The sequence below is a fragment of the Phoca vitulina genome, unplaced genomic scaffold (genome assembly GCF_004348235.1).
Source record: "Phoca vitulina isolate PV1807 unplaced genomic scaffold, GSC_HSeal_1.0 scaffold85, whole genome shotgun sequence".
NCBI classification, from domain to species: Eukaryota; Metazoa; Chordata; class Mammalia; order Carnivora; family Phocidae; genus Phoca; species Phoca vitulina.
This window is the reverse complement of record NW_022589788.1, coordinates 3,944,069-3,965,628: the sequence shown is the minus strand read 5'-3', so window position 1 is coordinate 3,965,628 and position 21,560 is coordinate 3,944,069. Positions and strand designations below refer to the sequence as shown.

General features: G+C 55.9%; 1 protein-coding gene and 1 long non-coding RNA gene across 2 annotated transcripts in view; one reads left to right on the top strand and one right to left on the bottom strand.

Annotated features, from left to right (window-relative positions):
* SORCS2 (sortilin related VPS10 domain containing receptor 2) overlaps positions 1 to 21,560 on the top strand; it is a 448,684-nt gene that overhangs the window by 118,806 nt on the left and 308,318 nt on the right. The window lies entirely within an intron of this gene.
* On the bottom strand, positions 9,909 to 16,430 carry LOC116626344. The gene is made up of 3 exons (XR_004298271.1): positions 16,046 to 16,430; positions 14,713 to 14,834; positions 9,909 to 10,608 (listed from the first exon to the last, which is right to left on the bottom strand). It is a non-coding gene; the product is annotated as an uncharacterized LOC116626344 (long non-coding RNA).

Below are 21,560 nucleotides of genomic sequence, written 5' to 3'. Positions count from 1 at the left end.
CAGACCCTCATCACACCCTCAAATACCTTATTTGGTGTCAGTCAAATCCTTAAGACTGTGAGCTCTGTGAGGGCTGGGCTTTGGATGTTGTGTTCATTGTATCCTTGGGCCTAGCACAGGGCTCGGCACATAGTAGGTGCTCAAGAAACATTTGTTGGATGAGTGGGTAGGTGGGTGGGTGGATGGATGGATAGAAGGAAGGATGGGTAGGTGAATGGATGGGTGGTGAATGGATGGATAGATGGATGGAAGGACAGGAGGGTGGATGGATGGATGGATGGAAGGAAGAATGCGTGGGTGGATAGATGGGTGGTGGATGGATGGATGGGTGGAAGGACGGGGGTGGATGGATGGGTGGATGGAAGGTTGGGTAGGTGAATGGATGGATGGAAGGATGGGTGGTTGGGTGGGTGATGGATGGATGGGTAGATGGAAGGATGGATGGAAGCATGGATGGGTGGATGGATGGAAGGATGGGTGAGTGAGTGACCGTCTCATGGCTGAACCTTTATTTGAGGGTAATTTGAAGCCCTTAGCAGATGCACAGGACTCCTGGGTTCAGCCACGTAGGACGATCTGGACCTCGGTGATTCTTACAGGAGGCCACATGGCCCAGGGCTACAAACAAGGGATTCAAAGCTGAGATGTGCCCAAGGCTCTGGGGACACAGAGCAGAGTTGGAAACGGTGGCTGCACTCTTGGAGCTCACCATCTGTTGTGGGAGGTGGGGCAGGAACAGACCCACTGTGATTAGGCAGTGATGGTGGCCTGGACAAAGTGCCCTGGGGCACACAGCAGGAGGGACTTGTTCCTTAGGCTGCTCTGGGGAAGGCTTCATGGAAGAGGTGACATTGAGCAGGCTTTGTAGGATGAGTGGGTGTTGGCTGGTGGGGCTGGTGGGGCTGGGAATTCCTGGTGGAGAGAATAGCATGAGTCAGACTGTCGGCATTTTCCGGGAAGAGAGAGAAGTGCTCTTTGGCTGGGGGTTAGGAGCCGGGGCTGTCGAGCGAGAGGAATAAAGCTAAGGAGGTGACTTGAGATGCAATCTGCCAAGGGCTTTGAACGTGACGTGGTGGCAATGGGGACGACGTGGAGGGTTTTACAAGGAAGGCGCCTCCTGCTCTTTGGCTGATTCTGCAGCAAGTGGTGCCAAGGTCAGGTCCAATTTCTTGCTCACAATCCTAGAATTCCTGGAAGTTCTTGTGCAGAGCCGCCCCGCCCCGCCAGGTCTCTTCTCCGTGCTCTTGGAGTTCTACCACTGGAAGTCCCAACAGAGGTCTTTGCACGGGTCTCAGGCCATGAGAGGAAAAGAGAAACGTGTTTTTATTCTGCACCTTCCCTGGGGAGGGACAGGAATTTTAAAGGGAGGGGGAGGCTTTGATAACCCAAATGTTTTGTAGAAAACCAGAGCATGAGGGAAATTCCTCCTCCAGGCTCTCTCAGACCCCCAACCTGCCGAGAGCTGCCCACTCCCGCGGCGCCCCGCCTCCCTGGGCCTCCCCGCTCTGCCTCCCTCCTGTTCTCACGTGCATGCTCATCTTCCCCACACGGGCGGCTGGCGGTTCAGGACAGCAGCTGTGTCTTGCCCGAGGCAGGACCAGGCAGAATTTCCAGAACGGTCCATCAGCAACCGTCATCCTGAGCACAAGCAGCCCCTGTGGCTTCTGAGGCCCGGCCCGACTCCAGGCTCACGCCAGCCCATTTCACACGTGGGGAGGCTGAGGCTCAAGGCCCAGAGGGGTTCCCAGCCCGGTGGGCTGAGCAGCTCTCCTGCTGCAGGGGGGAGGCCTGGTGTGGTGTGGGGCTCTGGACAAGGCCCCGGGCAGGCGGGTCTCAGGGACCTGGCTCCTGTCTCCGCTCTGCCCCCTGCTGGCCGGGTTGGCCAGCCTGGCTTCCTCATTTGGAAGGTGGGGCCGTGAGGACCAGGGTAATTGATAAGTCAGCATCCCCATGACGCTATGGGTCCACGTCTGAACCCAGCGTCTCAGATAGGTGACAGCTGTCTGTTCTGTGTCCTGATCCGTGATGTCATCTCGGGGTGGACAGCAACCTCCGAGGCAGGCAAAATGTCCTCCAGTCCAGGAGGGGGTGGACCCCTCCCAATCCTGGAAGAGACTAAACAGTGTGAGGCCCCACCCCCTCCCTTTTGGGGACTTCCCTGCTCTGTAGACAGAAGGGAGGTGACAGTGTCCCCCGCAGGTGGCTTAGTGACATTTACTGGCCCTGGCTGGGTGGGGGGCTCTCCGGGGGTGGGCAAGCCCGCCTCCCTGTGATGGCTGTGCTCCCCCCGAGGGGACCCCTCATGCTTGCGGTTCTTTATCAGCACGGGGTGGGGAGAGGGTTGCAGGGCTTGTCCTGGGCCGAGAAGATCCAGACCAGCAGGCAGAATCATCACTCTTATGGCATAGTGCAGTAGCGAGGTGTGTCAGAGGGCTGGGCATACAGTAGGGGTTTAATTAGTACTCGTGACTAAGACAGGGAGACTGGCTTAGTTTGACAAGGTGTAGTTCCACACATCGGAGCCCCCGTCAGGCCTTCCCTCCCAGCCTCAGGACTCCCCTAGGGCAGACGTCCCTCCTTGGATTCTCAGCACGCTGGGAACAGAGGGACTTTAGAGCTAAGGAAGTCATTTGCTCATGCATTCGTTCACTCACGAGGATGTCCTAAAGGCCTGCCCTGTGCTGGGCCTGTGGGAAGGGCCAGCAACACTGTCCAGGAGGATAATTGGTAGCTCAAATCAAGTCCGGAGGGGGTGTTCTTGGCAGCAGGAATCACCAGTGCAAAGGCCCTGCGGTCGGAGGGAACCTGGCTCCGTGGAGGACTCAATAGGTCAGGCAGCTGGCCAGGTGGGGCTTGGGCTTTGAGGACAGAGGGGAGCCCCCGAAGGGCTCTCCACCTGCAGTGACAGGGCCAGCTTTGCACCCTGCCTGTGACGTGGAGACTGGTTGCCACGGTCACTGGATGGAGGATCGGGGACCCCAGCACCCTCAGCTGAAGCTGAGCCAAAGCCTGCATTCCTTAGCAGGGTTTGCGTGGCCGTCTGTGGGAGCTGGCCCTGCAGCCTTCCCTCCAGTCTTCCCGTCCGGCCACCCGGGGCCCCTCCGCGTTTCCAGAGTAAGCATATCTGCATTTGCTCTTGCTGGTCCCCTGATGGAAACACCTTTCCTACCCCTGTAGGATCAGGGCTCACTTCCTGACCCCACTGCCCTTTTGTGGGATCATGTGTTTGTGTCTCCCTCTGCACTCCCATCACCTTGTACTTGGGTCCCTGTTGGGTTTTGAGTTCACTAGCTTTGTGAGAGAGCCTGGCACCGGCTGGGACACTGTACTTGCAGGATGAATGAATGAATGAATGAATGAATGAGTGAATAGCATGCTGGGCCGTCGAAACTATGCTGAACCAAGCTCGTGCACTAAGAGGTTGTCTGGTCCATGTCCCTCTGTACTGGTGGGGAAACTGAGGCCTGGTCACCAGCAGGGGCCAAGGTGGGGCCGGAGGAGAGGCTCTGGAACTCCTGGTCCAGTGATCTTTCTGTAGCCCCCCGCCCCTCGCAGTCCCATCTCTCAGCTAGCACGTAAAATGTTAATGCCCTCATTTATTCTTTAAAAATTAATTTTAAAATATTTTATGTGCAGCCTCAATCACAGTTGGGAGCCATTTAATTAATCCCAAGTGGCAGGACCCCAGACAGCTGCCGTAATTGCTTACAGTTCCTCTGGCCCGCTCGGCTGGTTTGGAGCTGCTGCCTGGGCAGGCACTAGGAGCTGTTCGTCTTCACGGTAAACATGCGGATTCCCTCCCGGCCAAGCGCCCCCCCCCCCCGGCCTCCCCCCGGCTTTCTGCAAGGCGGAGTCCGCCAGGCGCACCTGCCGCCCCTCAGCCAGCACCCCAGGCAGGACGGGCTTGTTCGGCCTCTCTGGAAATTCATGGAGGCCCTGCCGGGAGGGGCCTCACAGCTCATTTCACTTTTGTGCATTGGGTGCCTCGTGCGTGACCCTGGGGGCCATCTGTCATCTTGCTGTGGCCTGGATGTGGGTTGTGGGCCGCATGGGGCTGGGGGCTGGAGTGTTCCATCTACTGGGGAGAAAACCCAGGCCCGTGCTCCCTGTTCTGTCCAGATGCTCTCTTTGAGAAGCAGCCATCCCACGGGCGGGGAGGTGTAGGGCGGTGGACCCGGCAGCGGTCGCATGGCCCAGGAACACCGACCCAGGACCACGATGGATCAGCGCGCTAGGGCGGCCTAACAAAGCACCACACACTGGGTGGTTTAGACAACAGACATCTACTGTCTCATGGTTCTGGAGGCAGAAGTCCAAGGGCAGCGTCTTGGCAGGGCTGGTTCCTTCTGGGGCTGGGAGGGAGAAGCTGTCCTAGCCTCTCCCCGAGCGGACGAGGGCTTGCTGGCAACGTTGGTGTTCCTTGGCTTGTAGAAACGTCACCCCATCTCCACCTCCGTCTTCACATGGTGTGCCCCTGTGTGTCTTTCTCCAAATCTCCCTTCTCGTGAGGACGTCCGTCATGTGGGGGACCTGACTGCCTTGGTAAGACCCTGTCTCCACATAAGCTCACATTCTGTGGCACCAGGGGGTGAGGGCTCTAAGAGGAGTTTGGGGGCACAGTTGAACCCATAACAGGAAGAAATCAAGAGCAAACTCAGACATTTCCATTTGCAAATCTTGGGGCGGGGGGAGGTCTTGAGATGAATGTCTCCTAAGGCCCAAGGGTCTAGAGCAAAGATTCTCAGGGAGGACCTACCCTGAGCAGAGGCCAAGCTCCAGCCAGAAACCACTGGGCTGGTGGCTGCTTCTCACCGTGCCTTGCCAGAGAGGGATGGTTATCCCCATTCTACAGAGAAGCACCCTGAGGCCTGGGGAGGGGAGGGCTGGCCGCGGCCAGAGATGACAACCTGTATTCCAACCTGGCCCTCAGCATGAGGGCAGCCGGTCACAAGATGGCGGGGAGCAGGGCTGGGGCCATGGAGCAGCTTAGGGCCAGTGACTAGAGACAGACCGGGGTGGTCAGCAGGGGACAGTAGGTGGCCTGTGTGCGAGGCCAGCACAGGGCTCGGGTGGGCCCCACCGGGTTGTGTGTGAGGCTGCCACTTACAAAGGGCCTGTGGGGCTGGGAGAAGCAGATATGCAATGCCCATGGCTTCACAGTAAGAGAACAATCCGGACTCGAACCCAGGCCTGCCTGACCGCCAAGCCTCACATAGAGTGTAAATGTGCCACCCAGCGTCGGCGCGGCTGGGGGACGCTGGGCAGGGCTGAGGGCACCAGCTGCTGCGGTTTGTCCGGGACTGAGGGGTTCTTGGGAGGCAAGACGTCCGGTGCCAGATAGACAGGGATGGTCAGCAGAGCTGGGGCAGAGCCTCGTATCTCCCAGTGTTTGTGAGGGGACCCAGATCTCAGCCTGCATCCGTGCCGAAAGGTGTCAGTTTCCTCCTCCTTGGAAGGTGTCTCCTACTTGGGTTTCGTGAATCTGCTCACTGGGCCGAGCAGTACTTGCTGCTGGGTCCAAAGGCAAAATCTTCCCAAAGAAACGGGTTTGATTGTTCTTCTGTGGCTTTGCTCTCGGGCACCTTGCCCCTCCAGCACTGTGGATGTAAGCTCCCCGTGCCTGGCTGTGTGTCCAGCTCAGAGCCAGTAGTGAGGCCAGAAATAAGATAAGGAAAAGGGGAACATGTTGATCCACAGGAAATGTGTGGTCCCGGGGCACCCAGCGACAGCCCCATTCCCACCCAGAGCTCAGGACCAGTTGAGAAATAAGACACGGGGGCAAACCTTACATCAGATGATGGCTTTATGACTGGCAAAGTTGGCTGGGGTGATGCAGTCTGAGGTCTGTAGCCAAGAGGAGTTGCTCATCCCTCCTGAACCCTGTTGCTGGCAGAGCTGGCCCACTGCTACCCTTATCCCTACTCAATGGTCCTGGAACAAACCTTGCCTGCAGGCCACAGCCATGAACACCAAAGGAACCATGAGGAGCGAGGAGGAAATGATCCCACTTCTCAGAAAGGAAAATAATGCACAGCTTAGGAGGATGGTCTTGTTGACTCTTGGGTTGAGTCCCCGGCTCCTGACCTAGCACACGGTCTATGCATAGGAAGCGTTTGCTGAATGGAGGCAGGTTCGTGGCATGGGGTTGACCTCCGGGAATGTTTGTGGGAAGCTGGTGAGTTCTTCTGCATAGACTGCTCTGTTCTAGCCTCTGGACCTTTGCACAAGTGGTCCTTCTCTCTGGAGTATCCTTTGCCCCTCTGCCTGTCCAAGGCACCTCCTCCGGGAAGTCTTCCTGATCCTGCAGATGGAGTGACTCTTCTGCCCTGAACTCCCACAGTGCTTTGCCCTTCTTCTCATGTTGGCTCTTCTCCTCATGTTGGCTGTTTGTGGACATATTTTGTCCTTTCATCTGGATTCCAAGCTTCCTGGGAGGAGAGTTCATTTCCTACCCGCTTGATCATCCTGTAGGAGGGCCTGGCACACAGGTTGTGCTCAGTACCCACATGCTAGCTGAAGTTGAAGCAGGAGGGCTCGATAGGAGCTAGCCCCCGTTTCCTGAGCCCAGGAAGTGCCGAGTCCTCCACGTGCACGATGCGGTTAATCTTCACGGTTTATTGAGGTGCAATTCACAGAACATACAGTTAACTGCTTGCAAGTGAACGATTCAGCGGCATTTAGCGCATTCAGAGCATTGGGCAAGCACTACCTCTCACTAGTCCCAAAACGTTTTCATCTCCCCAAAAGGAAACCCTGTACCCATTGAGCAGCCACTCCGCACTCCCCCTTGCTGCGGATTGCACTGCGTCCCCCAAATTCCTGTGTTGAGGCCCTAACCCCCCAGTGGGGATGATATTTGGGGGTGGGGTCTTGGGGAATGATTGGTTTCGAGGTTGTGAGGCTGGCGCCCCGTGATGGGATTAGGGCTCTCATAAGAGACGCCAGAGTGCTGTCTGCCTCTGTCACGGGACGACACGGGGAGGGGGGCGGCCATCGGCGAGCCCTGCCTGCGCACACCTCGATCTCAGAGACTTCCAGCTTCCAGAGCTGTGAGCAAATGGACGTCTGTTGTTCCCCCCGCCCGGTCTGCGGTGCTCGGCTTTAGCAGCCTGAGCGGACGGGTAGACCCCTCCTCCCAGACCCTGCCAGTCACTGAGCGGCTGGCTCCAGAATTAGCCCATTCTGGACAGGTCACGTGCGTGGAATCGCATGGCGCATGTCCTTCTGCGACTGGGCTCTTTTCCTTGGCTTGATGTCCTTGGGGGTCACCCACGGTGTAGCGTGGGCCAGCGCATCCTTGTCCTTGTCCTGGCTGAGTGACCTTCCTTTGCGTGGACGGCACACATGTGGTTTATCCGGTCACTGCTGGTGGACATGTGGCTTGTTCCCACCTTTCCGCTGCTGGGTGCAGCTTTTTTCTTAAACGAACTCAGAGCAGTTTAGTGGCCTGTCCCAGGCCAGCAGCTGAGCTGGGACCTGTCCCGTATGTGGGACTGTGAGCTGGCGTGCGGGCCACCATGCTCAGGGCCTTTGTTAGCTCCTGCTGTATACCTGCCCGGCCGTGAGCGCTGTCGGGGCTGGCTCTGGGGCACGCGGTTTCTGTCTTCGAGCTTTGAGTCCCATGGAGGGTGAAGCCCCAAGGAGGGGGTGTTGCACCCTGGCCGAAGGGGTGGGCGCTGGAATCCCACCACTGACATGCTGGCTGGCCTTGGGAAACCAGCGGACCTCCCTCTCGCGGGCGTGGCATGGGGTCCGTGAGACAGTGCGGAAGCGTCCCATACTCCACATGCGGAGGGCAAGTCTGTCGCCGTCAGCTTCTCTGACAAGTCTTGGGGAAGCAGTGCACTGCTTCATGGGTTCATGGTCTGTAAGGCGGGTGTGTGTGTGTCCTTCATGTTTGGAGCGGGCCCAGCAGCTCTGATGTGGAGTTAGTGTGGTGGGTGGCCCGGGTTGCATGCACGACGGCTCAGCCTCCCAACAAGCGAGAGCCAGACCCAGCTCCTCCCAGGTGAGCTTGGGACCCGGGGAGGGCATGCGTGGGTCTGGCCTGCAGACAAGGCCCTGTGTGCTTTGACCCCGCAAAGCTGCATGATGACCGGCCCCGTGCCACATGCATGAGCCCTCGGCCAGGGTAAGGCGCCCACCCTTCCCCCAGGGTCTCAAGACTGAAGTCCAGAGCCTGTTGGCTGAAATACCACCCCTCTCTTCGAAAGGAACTGCTTTTGGGGCCAGAAAGTCATTTTCAAACTAAAAAGCAAAGCATCTACTGAGGGCCCCCCTGAGGGTGTCCTGGCCCCTCTAACATGGGCATTGGTCCCCGAGCTGGGGTCCAGGCAGCCACACGCAGTCACGGCCCGGCAGGGGCAGGCTCCTGGCCTCCCCTGGTCCTCACACGGGCTCTCTCACTGCACCCTCCACCATACCCCCAAACAGCGGGGTTGGGGGTGAGATCTCCTCCGGTGGGGCCAGCAAGTGGCCTGGGAAGGACCATAGGGCTAGAAGGGCAGAGCTGGGGTCCTGGGGCCCAGCAGGGATGAGGAAGGGAGAAGGCGCTCTCCATGAAGGGCCGCCTCTGTTCGTGGACCTGAGCCTGGCCAGCCTCCTGCTGGGAGCAGAGGGCTCACTGGTCTCATGGGGCTGAGGGCAGTGAAGGACGGGGAGTCGCCCCCTTCCTGTGCTGCTCTCTCCCATCCGTCTGTCTGTGGGAGCTTCCTCGGGGTCACCGACCAAGGGGCCTCTGCCTTGCCACGGGCCCCCTCTATCCCTGGCCCCTGGCTGAGCCTTGCTCACGATGATTTTCAATAGCGCTTTCTCAGGCTTGGGGACAGGCCACCCACTTGCAAATGTGGGCCAAGGCACTGTGACCCAAAGCTTTTGCTCCAGGTGACCCAGCCTCGAGGGACTACTTCCTGATCCACTGTCGGGGCCGCTCGTGCGGTGCCGACAGGGCGGTGGCGCGGGGCCCTGAGCTCCGGGGGCCCCACGTTTACTTTATCGTTGCTGCTGCCATCTTGACTTTCTTTGAACCAGGAGCCCTGAATCCTCATTTTGCGTTTGGCCTCACAGATTCTGTAGCCGGTCCCCCATGAGTCCAGCGGGGAGGAGTGACCTCCGTTTCTTCCGTCGTTCAGCGAACAAGAAGAGCTGGGTGGCCGTGTGCGGGCCCGTGCCGAGGGGCTGCCTTTCTGCCGGGAGGTGTCCCGCTGCCTTCGGGGGACCCGGGGGCCCACCTGCTCGGCCTTCCCGAGCCCAGCACCCGAAGCGGCCCGGGAGAGATTGTACTCGCTCAGACCCCTCCCTCCGGGGTTTCTGGAGCCAGGGTAATGAAGTGTGCCCTATAAAGTTTCCCATACACTAATCTGCCTTGAAGAATGGCTCCAAGTGGGGTAATTGGCTGCTGACGTGGGCAGTAATTGTAATGGTCGTTAACCCCCAGGGCCGCGAGCAGGGAGACCGAGCTACTTTGGTATCTTCAGTTGTAAATTGCAGTTACCAAGGCGGAAAGAGGAGGTGGTTACCTTGAGGGTGGCGCCTCTTCCTGGGTGCCAGCCAAGCTCTCCAGCCAGCTGCGGGGCCTGTGGCGGCTCGGGGTGGACGCCGAGGGCAGATGCGCGGAAGGGATGCTGGGGATGCGGGCACAGTGATGTCTTCTCGGTACCTTCCAGTCATGTGTCTCTGCCCTGAGGACACCGTGACACGGAAAATGAGAGGAAGCCAAGGGTCTGGCCCGGGCTCACCCAGCTAGTACGACGGTGCCCGGCGTGGACCCGCGGCTGACGGCGCCATTGGCAGACACGCCGGGCACCGATAGGAGCTTTGAGGACTGGCCGATGGCGGTCCGGGGGGATTCCGGAGGCCTGCAGCTCCTGAACGGTGGGCAGGGGGATGCCATAGAAGGGCACCTGGGACTCTGTAAGCAGAGTGTGTATGTTCGGCTCCTAGAGCGTCACTCAGCTAAGCCATGGGACACTCCGGGAGTGAACCTCCAGTCGCTTAGCCGAGTGACACCAGGCAGAGCAGGTGACACGTCTGAGCCTTAGCCTCTACGTATGTAAGGTAGACACCGTGGTCCAATACCTGGAACTGGGCAGGTGTCATGTGACACGGCCTCCACAGCCCAGTGCCTGGCATGGGAAAGTATCTGCAGGCGAGTGTTCCCTTTTCTGCTCCTTGCCCCTTCTGCAGAAAGACTTGACCTACATAAGTGACGGGGGCAGAGCGCAGGAACTGAGGGCCCAACTGCCTCAATTTCCCCATCTGGAAAATGGGGCTGATATGAATAGTACTTACCTTATTGGGTGGTCTGGAGGATCAGTGAGCTGATACACAGCGTAGATGAAGTATTCAGGGGATGCTGCTCTCCACGTACAAAGCACCTGCCCTTTCCCATCTGCGTCCCACGAGGGGGCAGACTGGTCTCATGGGGGGTGGATCCTGAGGTTTCCAGGTTCCGTGGAAGGTCCAAGGCCCACAGCTGGGAAGTGGCAGTGCTGGGATCCTTTTAGTGGCCCTCTGTAAAGTCCGGGAGTGATGTGTGTCTTTCCCGGGTGGTGGTGGGAGTTAGCAAGCCTCCAGGGTAGCCGCCCACAGCTGTTCATTTCCTGGGGCCTGTGAGTAGAGTGTTGGGGGTGGTGCAGTTTGGACATCGGGTCCTGACACCCCCTGCCCTGCCCTGCCCTGCCCCTGCATGTAAAGACAGCTGCACCTGTCTGCAGGCGTGTGAACTTCATTGCCGGCCTGGGATCTGAGGTCTCCAGGAGCGCTCTCTGCTGAGTCCTGAGTCATCGGGCCCTCAAAGCAGATGCTGAGCATTCTCCAGGAGACACAGGGTGAGGAGAGCCACAGTCTCCCGGGGGGGGGGGGGTGGCTTGTTATCCCATGGAACATTCTAGAAATGGAGGAAAACTGAATGACCTGCCTAGCACCTCTGGGCTTTTACTGCCAGTGGTAGCTGGAAGGAAGAGGGTCAGGGTCAGTGTGCTATTTCTGGGACAGCAAGGAAGAGGAGGACGGCTGAGACAGGTGCTCCTGAGCTGAGCAGTTTGGGTGGTCCTGCCACCCAGTGGGCAGGGGTGGGGGGTGGGAGAGGAGGAGACAAGGGGCAGAAGTGTGCCTTTGGCTAGCGAGTCTTCCAGATCAGGCAGCAGGTAAGGAGGAGGCACCATGCTATATGGGAAGTTGGGCAAACAGGTTTGGGGTTGGAAATGAGGCTGAAATGGCAAGCTAATAAAACCCCATTCCACATATGCCTGGATCCCCCCACGTCCTGACTCATCATTTATCCTTACAAACGGGTTCAGGATTCTTCTCACGAGGAGCCTAGTGGAACTGAAGGTGGGGTCCAGGATTCCGGGAGGTTGAAGTGTTTGGAAGCTGTGCCTTCCAGCTCTGGGGGCCACCCAGACCCCCCAACACGCCGACACTGTGGGAGGTGGACAGCATGCTGGCCCCCCTTCTCGGGGCCCTCCAAGCTACTCTCAGCTCGTGGGGACCTGGGAGGCCCCGCTTGCTCTGCTTCGTGTCTCTGGCCAGGAGCGTGGGCTGTGCACTGGGATTTTCCTTCAGGGATTTGGATGGATTCAGTGGGGATGGGCGGGGATTTTGTCCTGTGATAAAAATGTCACACCATGTTGGGGCCCAATTTTCAGGGGAAATCTTGGAGCCGTAGAAGCATGTTCCAAAGAGCAGAGTCTGTGGTATTTATTTCTGCTTGGCATTTGTTTTGAAAACGTCACAATGTGCGGTGCAGGAAAGATTGAGTTGTGGGGTACTTGTAAGACCAATATAAAGTCGAAAGAGCATAGATTAGATAGGACATCAGGACAGCAGAACCGTAACCACTCTGTCTAGAACACACATGCCTCTGTTGGAAGGCACTGTTTGGACGGAACTTTGCCATTAGCCCCATCAATTTACAGCAGCCTCCAGTGACAGGCGGTGATGTGGGGGGTCTCTCCTGGCCACCCCATCCAGTGTTCTGTCCAGGATGATTGGGTGAAACGGCTGAGCACTGTTCCAGCAATGTTGCTAGCCAGCTGCATGATCTTAGGCAAGTCCCAAGACCTCTCCAAGTCTCTGTGTCCCATCTGTGAGCTGTAAGGGCCCTAAAAACCTCTGACCATGGTGTGTGTTTTCTGCTTAAAAACTTCAAATGATGGCTTGTTGCCCTAGAGACGGAGCTCCAGCACACTGACAGAGCACAAGATCTTTGGTGACCCTCGCCCAGTGGCAGAGCCAGCCTTCTCCCCCACCCCACGCCTCCATGTCCCCCATCCTCTCTTACCTCTGGGCTCTCACTGTGGTTGGTCCTTCTGCCTGGAACACTTTCTTTCTCCTTCCTTCATCTTCATCCTGCTTTCTTTTCTCTGGCCAGTTCTTTCTCTTTTTTGCAAGTCAGTCTAGCTGAAGGTGTATCATTTCTATTTATTTTCTCAAAGAACCAATTTTTGGTTTAATTGATTTTTCTCCATTATTTTTCTGTCATCTATTTTATTTATTTCTGCTCTGTTCTTTATTATTTCCTTCCTTCCATTTACTTTGGGTTTGATATGCTCTCCTTTTTCTAGCTTCTTGGGGTGGAGCTTAGATGATTTTAGGTCTTTCTTCCTTTCTAATATAAGCATTTAAAGCTATAAATTTCCCTCTTCACACTGCCTTAACTACATCCCATACATTATGATATGTTGCATTTCATTTTCATTCAGTTCAGGTTCTTTTCTAATTTCCCTTGTGATTTCTTTTTTTGATATGGGTTATTTAGAAATGATTGTTTATTTTTCAAATATTTGAGGGTTTTCCAAATTTCTCTCTGTTGTGATCTCTAATTTAGTTCTGTTGTGGTCAGAGAACCTAATTTGTATGATTTCAACTCTTATACTTGTTGAGACTTGTTTTACAGCCTAGCATGTGATCTATCCTGAAGAATGTTCCTTGTGCTCTGGAAAAGAATGTGTTTTTTGTTGTTGTTACGTGGAGGGTTCTATAATGTCCATTAGGTCAAGTTGGTTGACAGTGCTGCTCAGGTCTTCTGTATCCTTGCTAATCTTCTGCCTAGTTGTTCCAACCATTATTGAGAGTGGGACGTTGAAATCTCCAACTGTAATTGTTGAATTATCTTTTTCTACTTTCAATTTTGTCAGTTTTGCTTTATGTATTTTGGGGCTGTGTTGTTAGGTGCATATACATTTTTACTTGTTATATCTTCCTGAAGGATTGAGTCTCCTTCTCTTCCTTCAGCCTCACTTCAATGTCCCTTCTTCAGGGAGGTCTTCCGAGATCTCAGATGGCATTAGTTTCCCTTGTCATGAGTTCCTAAGACTTCTTGTATTTTCCTCATCATAACATTCATCAAACTATATTATAACTGCTTGAAAGTTCCATGAGGCCAGGAATCGTGTCAAACCTCCTCAGCTCATCATACCCAGCACCTAACACAGAGCTTGCATGGAGTAGTAGGTAATCTGTAAATATTTGCTGGTTGAATGAATAAGATCATGTCTATGAGGAATATTATATTAATATTGGTTATTATTATTATTCCTGTCATGCAGCACTGTCTTTACCTATAAACATTTGAAAAAAATTTAGTGCTGGAGGACAGCTATGACTCAGCTCAGCTAGGCGCCCCATAAATGCTTCTTGAACAGAATTGAGTTAGGATAAGGTCTTTTCCCTGAGGGAAGTATCAGGGCAGCTCCTGCAGGTTTCCTCTGTTTGGGACCACTTGGGGTCACCTGTCTGAGGTGGCATCTGCCCCCATTTCCCCCACTTTTGGTTTTGATTTGGCATTGGCTTATCTGTTGGTGTTGTCCATCTGGTTCTTCAGATGGGAAGTCCTTAGTAACCCTGGATCCATTTACAGTGGACTTCCCATGTGCCACACTTCGTGCCAGCTCTTGAGGATGTGATGGTGAATAAGAATTAAAAGCACCTACTATGTGCCAGGCATTCTACTGGGCCATCTATATACCTGTTTCAGCCTCACGACAATCCAGTGAGGTAGGGGTTCCCATAGCCCTTTGCAGATGAGGAACTCAAGGACCAGAGAGCTTCAGCGTTTTGCCCAAGGTCATACAGCACATAAGCGCAGAGCTGAAAAATTCACCTGAGTGGTTCCAAATCCCATGGTTATTTCCACTCCTCCCTTCTCCTCTGAGAGGTGAGGAATGCCTCTTGGACTCTGTGGGTATGTATGGACACTTCCCTCCCAGTTCAAAGCACCATGGTATTTCAACCACAGCCTCTAAAATGGAGATGAAAAATTATGGAGTAACTACATTTTAAGGCAAATTAACCTTGATAAGATCTTTCATGTCATGTATTAGACTATTTTCCCTTAGTAATGCATTAAAACTGTCAAACCTGATATGATCGTACAATTAATGAGATTACACATGATGTAAATTTCAATTCATTATTACAGTGTCTGTGCTAATAGGCTTGTGATCAACACCCAGAAACCATGCTAGTTCAAAAGGACAACTTTTTGTGAATCCCATGAAATGAACAGGCAGAGGCAGCTACAGTTCTGACAACTGACGTGCGGATGGTTTCTGCAGCCAGCTGACGATTTACTCAGATTAGCCGCAGAGATGGAGTTAATTGACAGAATCCTTTGTGTGGGGCCAGTGAGCCCGAGGAGCTGGCGTGAGACGAGCCGCCGTGTGGACGCCTCCCTGGTGCTCTTTGGGGATTCCTGGGGAAATTACTCACCATGAAGTACACGTCCTTCAGACACCTCATTCTTCCAGTGCTGCGCGCTGGCTTTCTCGCAGGAATTAGGAAGCTGGAGTTCATTCAGAGAAAGCAAATTGTGGGGGGAAGTCTTCCGTGAACTTGAGGAATAATAAAAATAACTCGTATTTCTTGAGTTCCTACAACATGTCAGGCACCGTTATTAGATGCCTGTCATGCGTTCATTTATTCCCCTCTCCCTGCGGCCTGGCTTCCGCCATCAACCCCCACTTCACAGATGGTGAAACTGAGGCTTCCAGATGCTGGGTAACTGGGCCAAGGCCACATGGCTAGCTGGGGGTGGATTTCAACCCCGTGTTTTCCCCAGTTGTCTCTTTGTGCTACAAGCAAGTGAGCTGTCACACAAGGGGCCTCACATTGTGGGAAACCCATCTGGAATCTCCTTGGTTTTGGAAAGACGATATGGAGACACTCCACCCCCTACACGCCTGACACGTATCAGCCGCCCCAGAGGGGAAATCCGGTTTCATGGAACAGCTACCTCATGCACCAGTTCCTCAGCTGGGTGCCGCAGACACAGTCCACACTTGGTCCTCCCTGCAAGCTCTCGAGGTGGGTGGGTGTGCAAGGAGACGGAGGCCAGGGGCAGTGCCGCTGCGTGGGGCTGCTGGGGTCTAGGCTCCAGGCTCCAGCCTGTCTCCCTCCAGCACTCTGACCCCTCCCCCCTGTCCCGTCCCAAGGGCCACCCTGCCCCGGTGACACTTCTGGACCAGTGTAGGTCATCCCTGTGGGTGGCTCAGCATTTCCCCTTTAAACATCTTGCATGGGGGCCTTTGCAAACCCACAGCAAGTCCCTCCACCTTCCCCATACGTATCTTCTAAACACCTCATTGTTTTCTTGGGTGCCCCGGTGGCAGCGTCTCCCGCATCCCTCCCTCCCTGCCTCCGTGAGCATGTCCTCTGCTGCTGTGGCTTTATCCGGGAAATAGCCGGCAAATATGAAAAGCGGGGCAGTGAGCACATGAGCAGGAGGTCTTGTCTGATACTAGCAAAAGTGCAAGGAAAAGGGCATTTTCGGGAGCGCCTGGGTGGCTCAGTTGCTTAAGGGTCTGTCTTCGGCTCAGGTCATGATCCTGGAGTCGCGGGGTCGAGCCCCGGGTCAGGCTCCCTGCTCAGCGCAGTCTGCTTCTCCCTCTCCCTGTGCTCCTCCCCCCGCTCGTGCCCATGCTCTCTCTCTCTGTCTCCCTCTCAAATAAATAAATAAATTTTTTTTTTTTTTTAAAGGGGATTACCATGCATTTTTTTGCAGTGTTGTAAACGGACATAGTCTGTCTCGTTTTAAGACACGTACTTGCTCTGTGGTTTGAAGAATCCCACTCTGGGAGTGTCTCTGACGCCGGCGGATCGTCCGCAGCCAGGAAAACACTGCGCTCGCCCGTGTTGGCGACAGCGTTCTGTACAGCGAAGCAATTAAGAGGCGTCACTGGCCCGCCGTGGGTCTGTCGTCAGGTCAGCCAGGTGACTTCTCATTATGATCCATGTTAAATCATTTAAAGTGATCCTTTGGAAGATCACACAATGAAGAGAAGAGCTTAGCGATACAGGGACAAGAGGCGAGAACTTAGGTGGGTCGGAGGGGGCGTCAGATGCTGCCACGCTTGGGAATTTTGACCCTGGGGGGTGGGTTGCAGGCCCCGATCCCTGCTGCGCAGTGCAGTCCTGAGGGGCGGACTGGCTGGGCCGAGATCCCGGCCCCCCTCTGCCAGGGGGTCGGAGGGCCACCAAGGCTGTCAGGTGGGGGTGTTTTGGAAGGAGCGCGCAGGCTGCTGGGTGGACCCAGTGGAGGTCAGGCGGGAACCCGAAGGCCGGTCCTGAGAGGCGGGTGGGGCGGGGCCTGTGCCAGGCGTGGCCCGGGCCACGGGGATGGCTGGGCTGAGATTTCCACCACGGCCCCGCGGCATCCCTTCTCTCCTGCCTTTCTCATTAAATACCGTTGGTCACAAGCGTGTTTTAAATCGGCTCTGAATAATTCACATCTATTAATTGCTACTGTAAGCGCTAATCTCCCTGTTAGCGTCTGGCTCACTTTGGAACCTATCCCGGGGGTCGGCTCCCTTCGTCTGTTTGCTTTTCACAACTTCTGTTCCTTGCGCTCCTCTCAACACCTGGGCCCGGGGGGGCACGTCTTCCTCTGCTGCTGTGTCTGGGGGGTGCGGCGGGGAGCACAGATGGGGGGCCCTGGGGCCGAGTGGGGGTGTCCCAGGTGTTGTCTCACGGTGTTCACTGACCGCGCGGACCCCGCTGCCAGCAGGGTGGGCAGGTGCTGACCATGCCGGCCCCCTCCGCATGGCTGGCACGTGCCGCCCCCCGCCCCAGCCCCTTGCCCGTCCTGACATCCTCTGGGTGGGCCGTCCGCTGGGAGCCCCAGCCCTCTGCTGCCAGAGTCACTGTGACTGCAGTGTTGCCGGGAACACGGGCTGGGGGTGTCTTTGCCGTTTCCTGTTGGGCCTTCGGAGCGCCCCGCGCCAGGGGCCTGCTTGGCGTGCAGCCCGGGGATCAGCCGGGCGCTGTGGGTTATCATCGGGTCAGTCACGTCAGCCGTGGGCTGTTTTCTGCGTCCCCGTCCGCTCGCCCCGCCACACACGCACACACACACACCTGGTGCTCTCCCCTCATCCGCGCTCTGTCTGTCCTCGTCACTTTGTCCCTCTGCTTCCCGCTGCCCCTTCCTGCCCATCTCTCTCCTCCCTAGCCTTTTTTCCCTCTCTTCTTGCCTTCAATCGTTGGCTGATCAGTCTCTTTTCCCTGATCTCTGTCTGTCTTGTTAAGTGGGTTCTGGACACTAGTTCTCTGGGCCAGGCCCTTGCTGAGTGAGCTTCTGTGGGGGGCCACAGACGAAGGGGCAGCTCACACTCCTGTGAAATGTGACAAAGCTCCCTGTCCATCCTTCCATCTGCTATATCCCATCTATCCTCTCTCCTACCCACCCATTACCCACCTACCCATTCACCTGCCCATCCACCCATCGACTTAGCCACCCATCCAACTCACCCCTCTATCCTGTTACCCACCCACCTTCCTACCCATCCACCATTCACCCATCTACCTGTCTATTCACCCACTCATCCCTCATCCATCCATCCATCAACCCATTCATCCATCCATCCATCCGCCCACCCACCCACCACTCATCCCTCATCCATCCATCCACCCACCCACCTATCACTCATCTGCTCATCCATCCATCCATCCATCCAGTCATCCACTCTCCTACCCACCCACCCACCCATGCAGTCACCCACCCACCAATGCATCTAAACATGCACCCAGTATTTACTGAGCTTGCCCTGTGTTAGGTGCTGGGTACACAGTGATGGACAAGTCAAGTGGAGTTGGTTGCTTCTTTTTTGTCTCTTCGAACCCTCCTGTGTATCTACATGTCACAGTCTTAACTACTCTGAACTGTGAAATGTTTTGTGTGGCTTTGTCTCCCTCCCAGACTATGAATGCTCCCGGAGCTTGGGTCAGGTCTTATTTATGTCCTTGCCCCCAGCACCAAGCACAGAGCTTACCTGGCATATCACAGGCTCTCACTGGATTCTAGTTCGAATGAATGAAGCCGTGGTCTGGTCCAGCAGCTCAGTTTTGTAAATGAGGCCATCAGTGTGGGATGTAGTGGGCCTTCTCCAGGGCCTCAGAGCAGGTTTGGGTGGGGCCGGGGCTCACCCTGGCTCCCTGAATCCTGTTCTGATGCTTTTTCTGCATCCTGCTGTCTCTTACATTGTGAGCTGGGGAGGCGGTGTGTGTTGGGAGGAGTCTCTGCTTGGGCCCAGTCTCTGGGGAGAAAGCCAGCAGGCTGGGCTCCCAGTGGGCGTCTGGTGGGCTCTGGAGGGTGAGCAGGAAGGGGGCGCTGGCTTGTGTGCATGAGTATTCATGAGGCCGGGACAGGTGAGCTCGCAGGACTCACATCTGCCCCATTTGGAGTGTCAGGAAGGCAAGTCTGAGGGATCTGATGACATCCTTTTCCAGATTTGGAAACTGAGGCTCAGAGAGGCAGGGGGCAGGGTCTTCTGCTCCAGTAGTTGGGCTGAAAGCCATGCCTCCCTGATTCTGGAGCTCTTGAGGCAGCTCACAACGGAAGGACAGCTGCTAGGAATGAGAGCCCCCGTCTGCAGTGGGGTGGAGAGGACAGGGCCACCATGAGAGGTGGGAGCCAGGAGCAAGGGGCCCAGAGGTGGGTGCCACAGTCAGCAGGGTAGTCATCCGGGTCACGGGAGCAGGGAAGTTCCCGCAGGGGTGTTGGAGCAGGGCATTGGGCAGTGCCCGGGGTGACCGCCGGCTGGGACGGCAAGGTGGGGAGAGTCTCAGGGCAGGCCCAAGGGGGCTGCCACAGTTTTCCCAGGGCCCAGAGGGAACTCCAGCACCAGCCTAGGCTCCAGTGTGACCTCCGACGAGGGCCGGGTGTCCACTGGAGCCAGGGTTGGAAGCTGGGGTGTAGATGCCTGTGCTCAGGACGTGGAGGGGCCCGGGAGAGGGGTGTGCTGTCGGTTTGGCCACGACCGTCCATCACCTGGCATGAGACCCTGCTCAGTAGATTGTGTAGGATTCGGGTGCCCATTCCATTCCAGGCTCCCTGTCTGGGCATCACCCCGAGATTTCCTCAACCGACCAGTTTGTACTGGTGAGACCGAGTCCCCGGGACAGCTTTGGGAGGCAGCCCTGCTGGGCCATTTTCCCTGTGGGCTGAGACTCGGGGGGGGCGCCTGTGGGGCGGGCTAGCTGGGCACAGTGGGGATGAGGCAGGCCTGCTGTTTCCTCTGCTTTGGGCGGGAAAGTCCGACCCCTTCTGTCATTTTAGCAGAACTTGGGGTAATGAATTTTTTATTAGGGAGGCCCGATGGCTGGTGAGGGTCTCTGCGGGGGAAGCTTAGTGATTTCAAAGATCCATGTTGGGAAGCAGCCGCTCTCCCTGCTGCGCACACAGGTCTTACCTGAACCCTGGCCCTCTCTGTCCACTTCTGGAATGTACAGCTTCGAATGTGCATGTCTCCTCTTTCTGGCTAAAATCAGTTCTCGGCCCTGGCTTTGTGCCCCATCAGAGGCATGAGTCGAGGCCCCAGGTTCTGTTTGATTCTGTGCACAGGCCCCGCATGGTGACATTGCAATGACCTTGGGCAAAGCCCTGATCCCGCACAGCCTGTCCTGTGTTCAGAGTCCCTGGGGCATGAGAGGGCAAAAGCTGGTGTGCCCCGTGCCCCAGGCCGCGGTGGCCAGACTGGGCTGGGCAGCTGAGCAGGGAGAGCCCAGCCACCCGGGCTCGGGGAGGCGGCCCGAGGTCACACGCATGCCTTGATTGGACATCTCACCCGTGATAAAGAAAGTCATGTAACCTCCGCAGAGGCACCCTGGTCATCTTTACCACAGGAGCAGGGAGGAACCATGCAATTAAATAAGAAAGCGGGCCTAACGTGGGTTGCAAAGCAAGTGAGCCTGTGGGTGAAGGGCCTCAGGGGGCAGACACGGCCCGGGAAGCCCGAGGGCCAGGTCCCCACAGCCCGTGGAACCCGGGGCTGGCGTGGGAAAGCTCAACTCCACAGTGGGCGAGAACTTGATCTGACCTCGTGAATTGGCCCAGCATCCATCTCCTCTGGTCGTGTGATAGGGGCAATGTTTGGTGCATCTCTGCGTTCCCCAAAGGTGAGGTGGCTTTTATTGATGCTTTGTTTACCCAGATCTCATCTTGTGTTTCCAAACAACATCAAGTGATTAGAAAAACACAAACACGTACAGGAAAAAACAACCCACACTTTACTGACAACATTCAATCTGTTCTATTTCTCCGTCCGGCTAATGATGTTTTTGTTTGTCATTCTGGAATTGGGAAGGAACCCTGGGCTCGGTTGGAGGAACTGAGCTGGGGCCTGGGGAGCCAGCCCTGAAAGACCTTCCTCACTTCCCCGTGTCCTCCCCAGACTGACCTTCCAGTTAACCCCTTCATGCCCCGCCCCCCGGCCTTATAGTGTCCCCAGCCCTCCTTCAGCCTCAGGACACATCCCTCTGGCTTAGGGCAGTCCTGGAAGGTCTTTGGATCAATAATTCTGCTACATGATCTGTGTTAGAGGAGGTTCACTGTTATAACAAAAATCTCCCCCCAGATTAATGGCTTAACACTATCAGTGCTTATTTTTTTGTTCATGAAGCACGAAAGTTGGGGGTTCTGGTGGGGTGGATCCAGTGTAGGCCGTGACCCGGGGCCCAGGACCCCTCCTTGCAGCCCTGCCACCTCCTCTGGCCATGGGGTCCCTCAAGTCCCCTGCATGGGTGGGAAGCGGCCAGCACAGGCCTATGGAGGTTGGAAATGAGGGAGTGAAGGATCGAAGGGATAGCAGCTATGAGACCCAGGGCCGTGCCCTCAGAGTGCAGGGCGCTTGAGGCTAAATGTTGAAAATAGGAACTCCAAAGCCCAGGAAAGCCACCATCCTGTCCTTTCTACCCCAGGGCTCAACTTGACTTCAAAGGACACTGGAAATGTGGTTTCATTGTCAGTCCAGGGGGAAAAGGAAATGGCCTTTGGTGAACACCTAGCATTTCTTTGCTCCCAGTCAGTTCTCGCCTGGGGGAGATCAAGAAATCCAGGGGTTTTGGGGTGCCTGGGTGGCTCAGTTGTTAAGTGTCTGCCTTCGGCTCAGGTCATGATCCCATGGTCCTGGGATTGAGCCCCGCATCAGGCTCCCTGCTCCGTGGGAAGCCTGCTTCTCCCTCTCCCACTCCCCCTGCCTGTGTTCCCCCTCTCACTGACTCTCTCTCTCTGTCAAATAAGTAGATAAAATCTTAAAGAAAAAAAAAGAAATCCAGGGGTTTTGGGG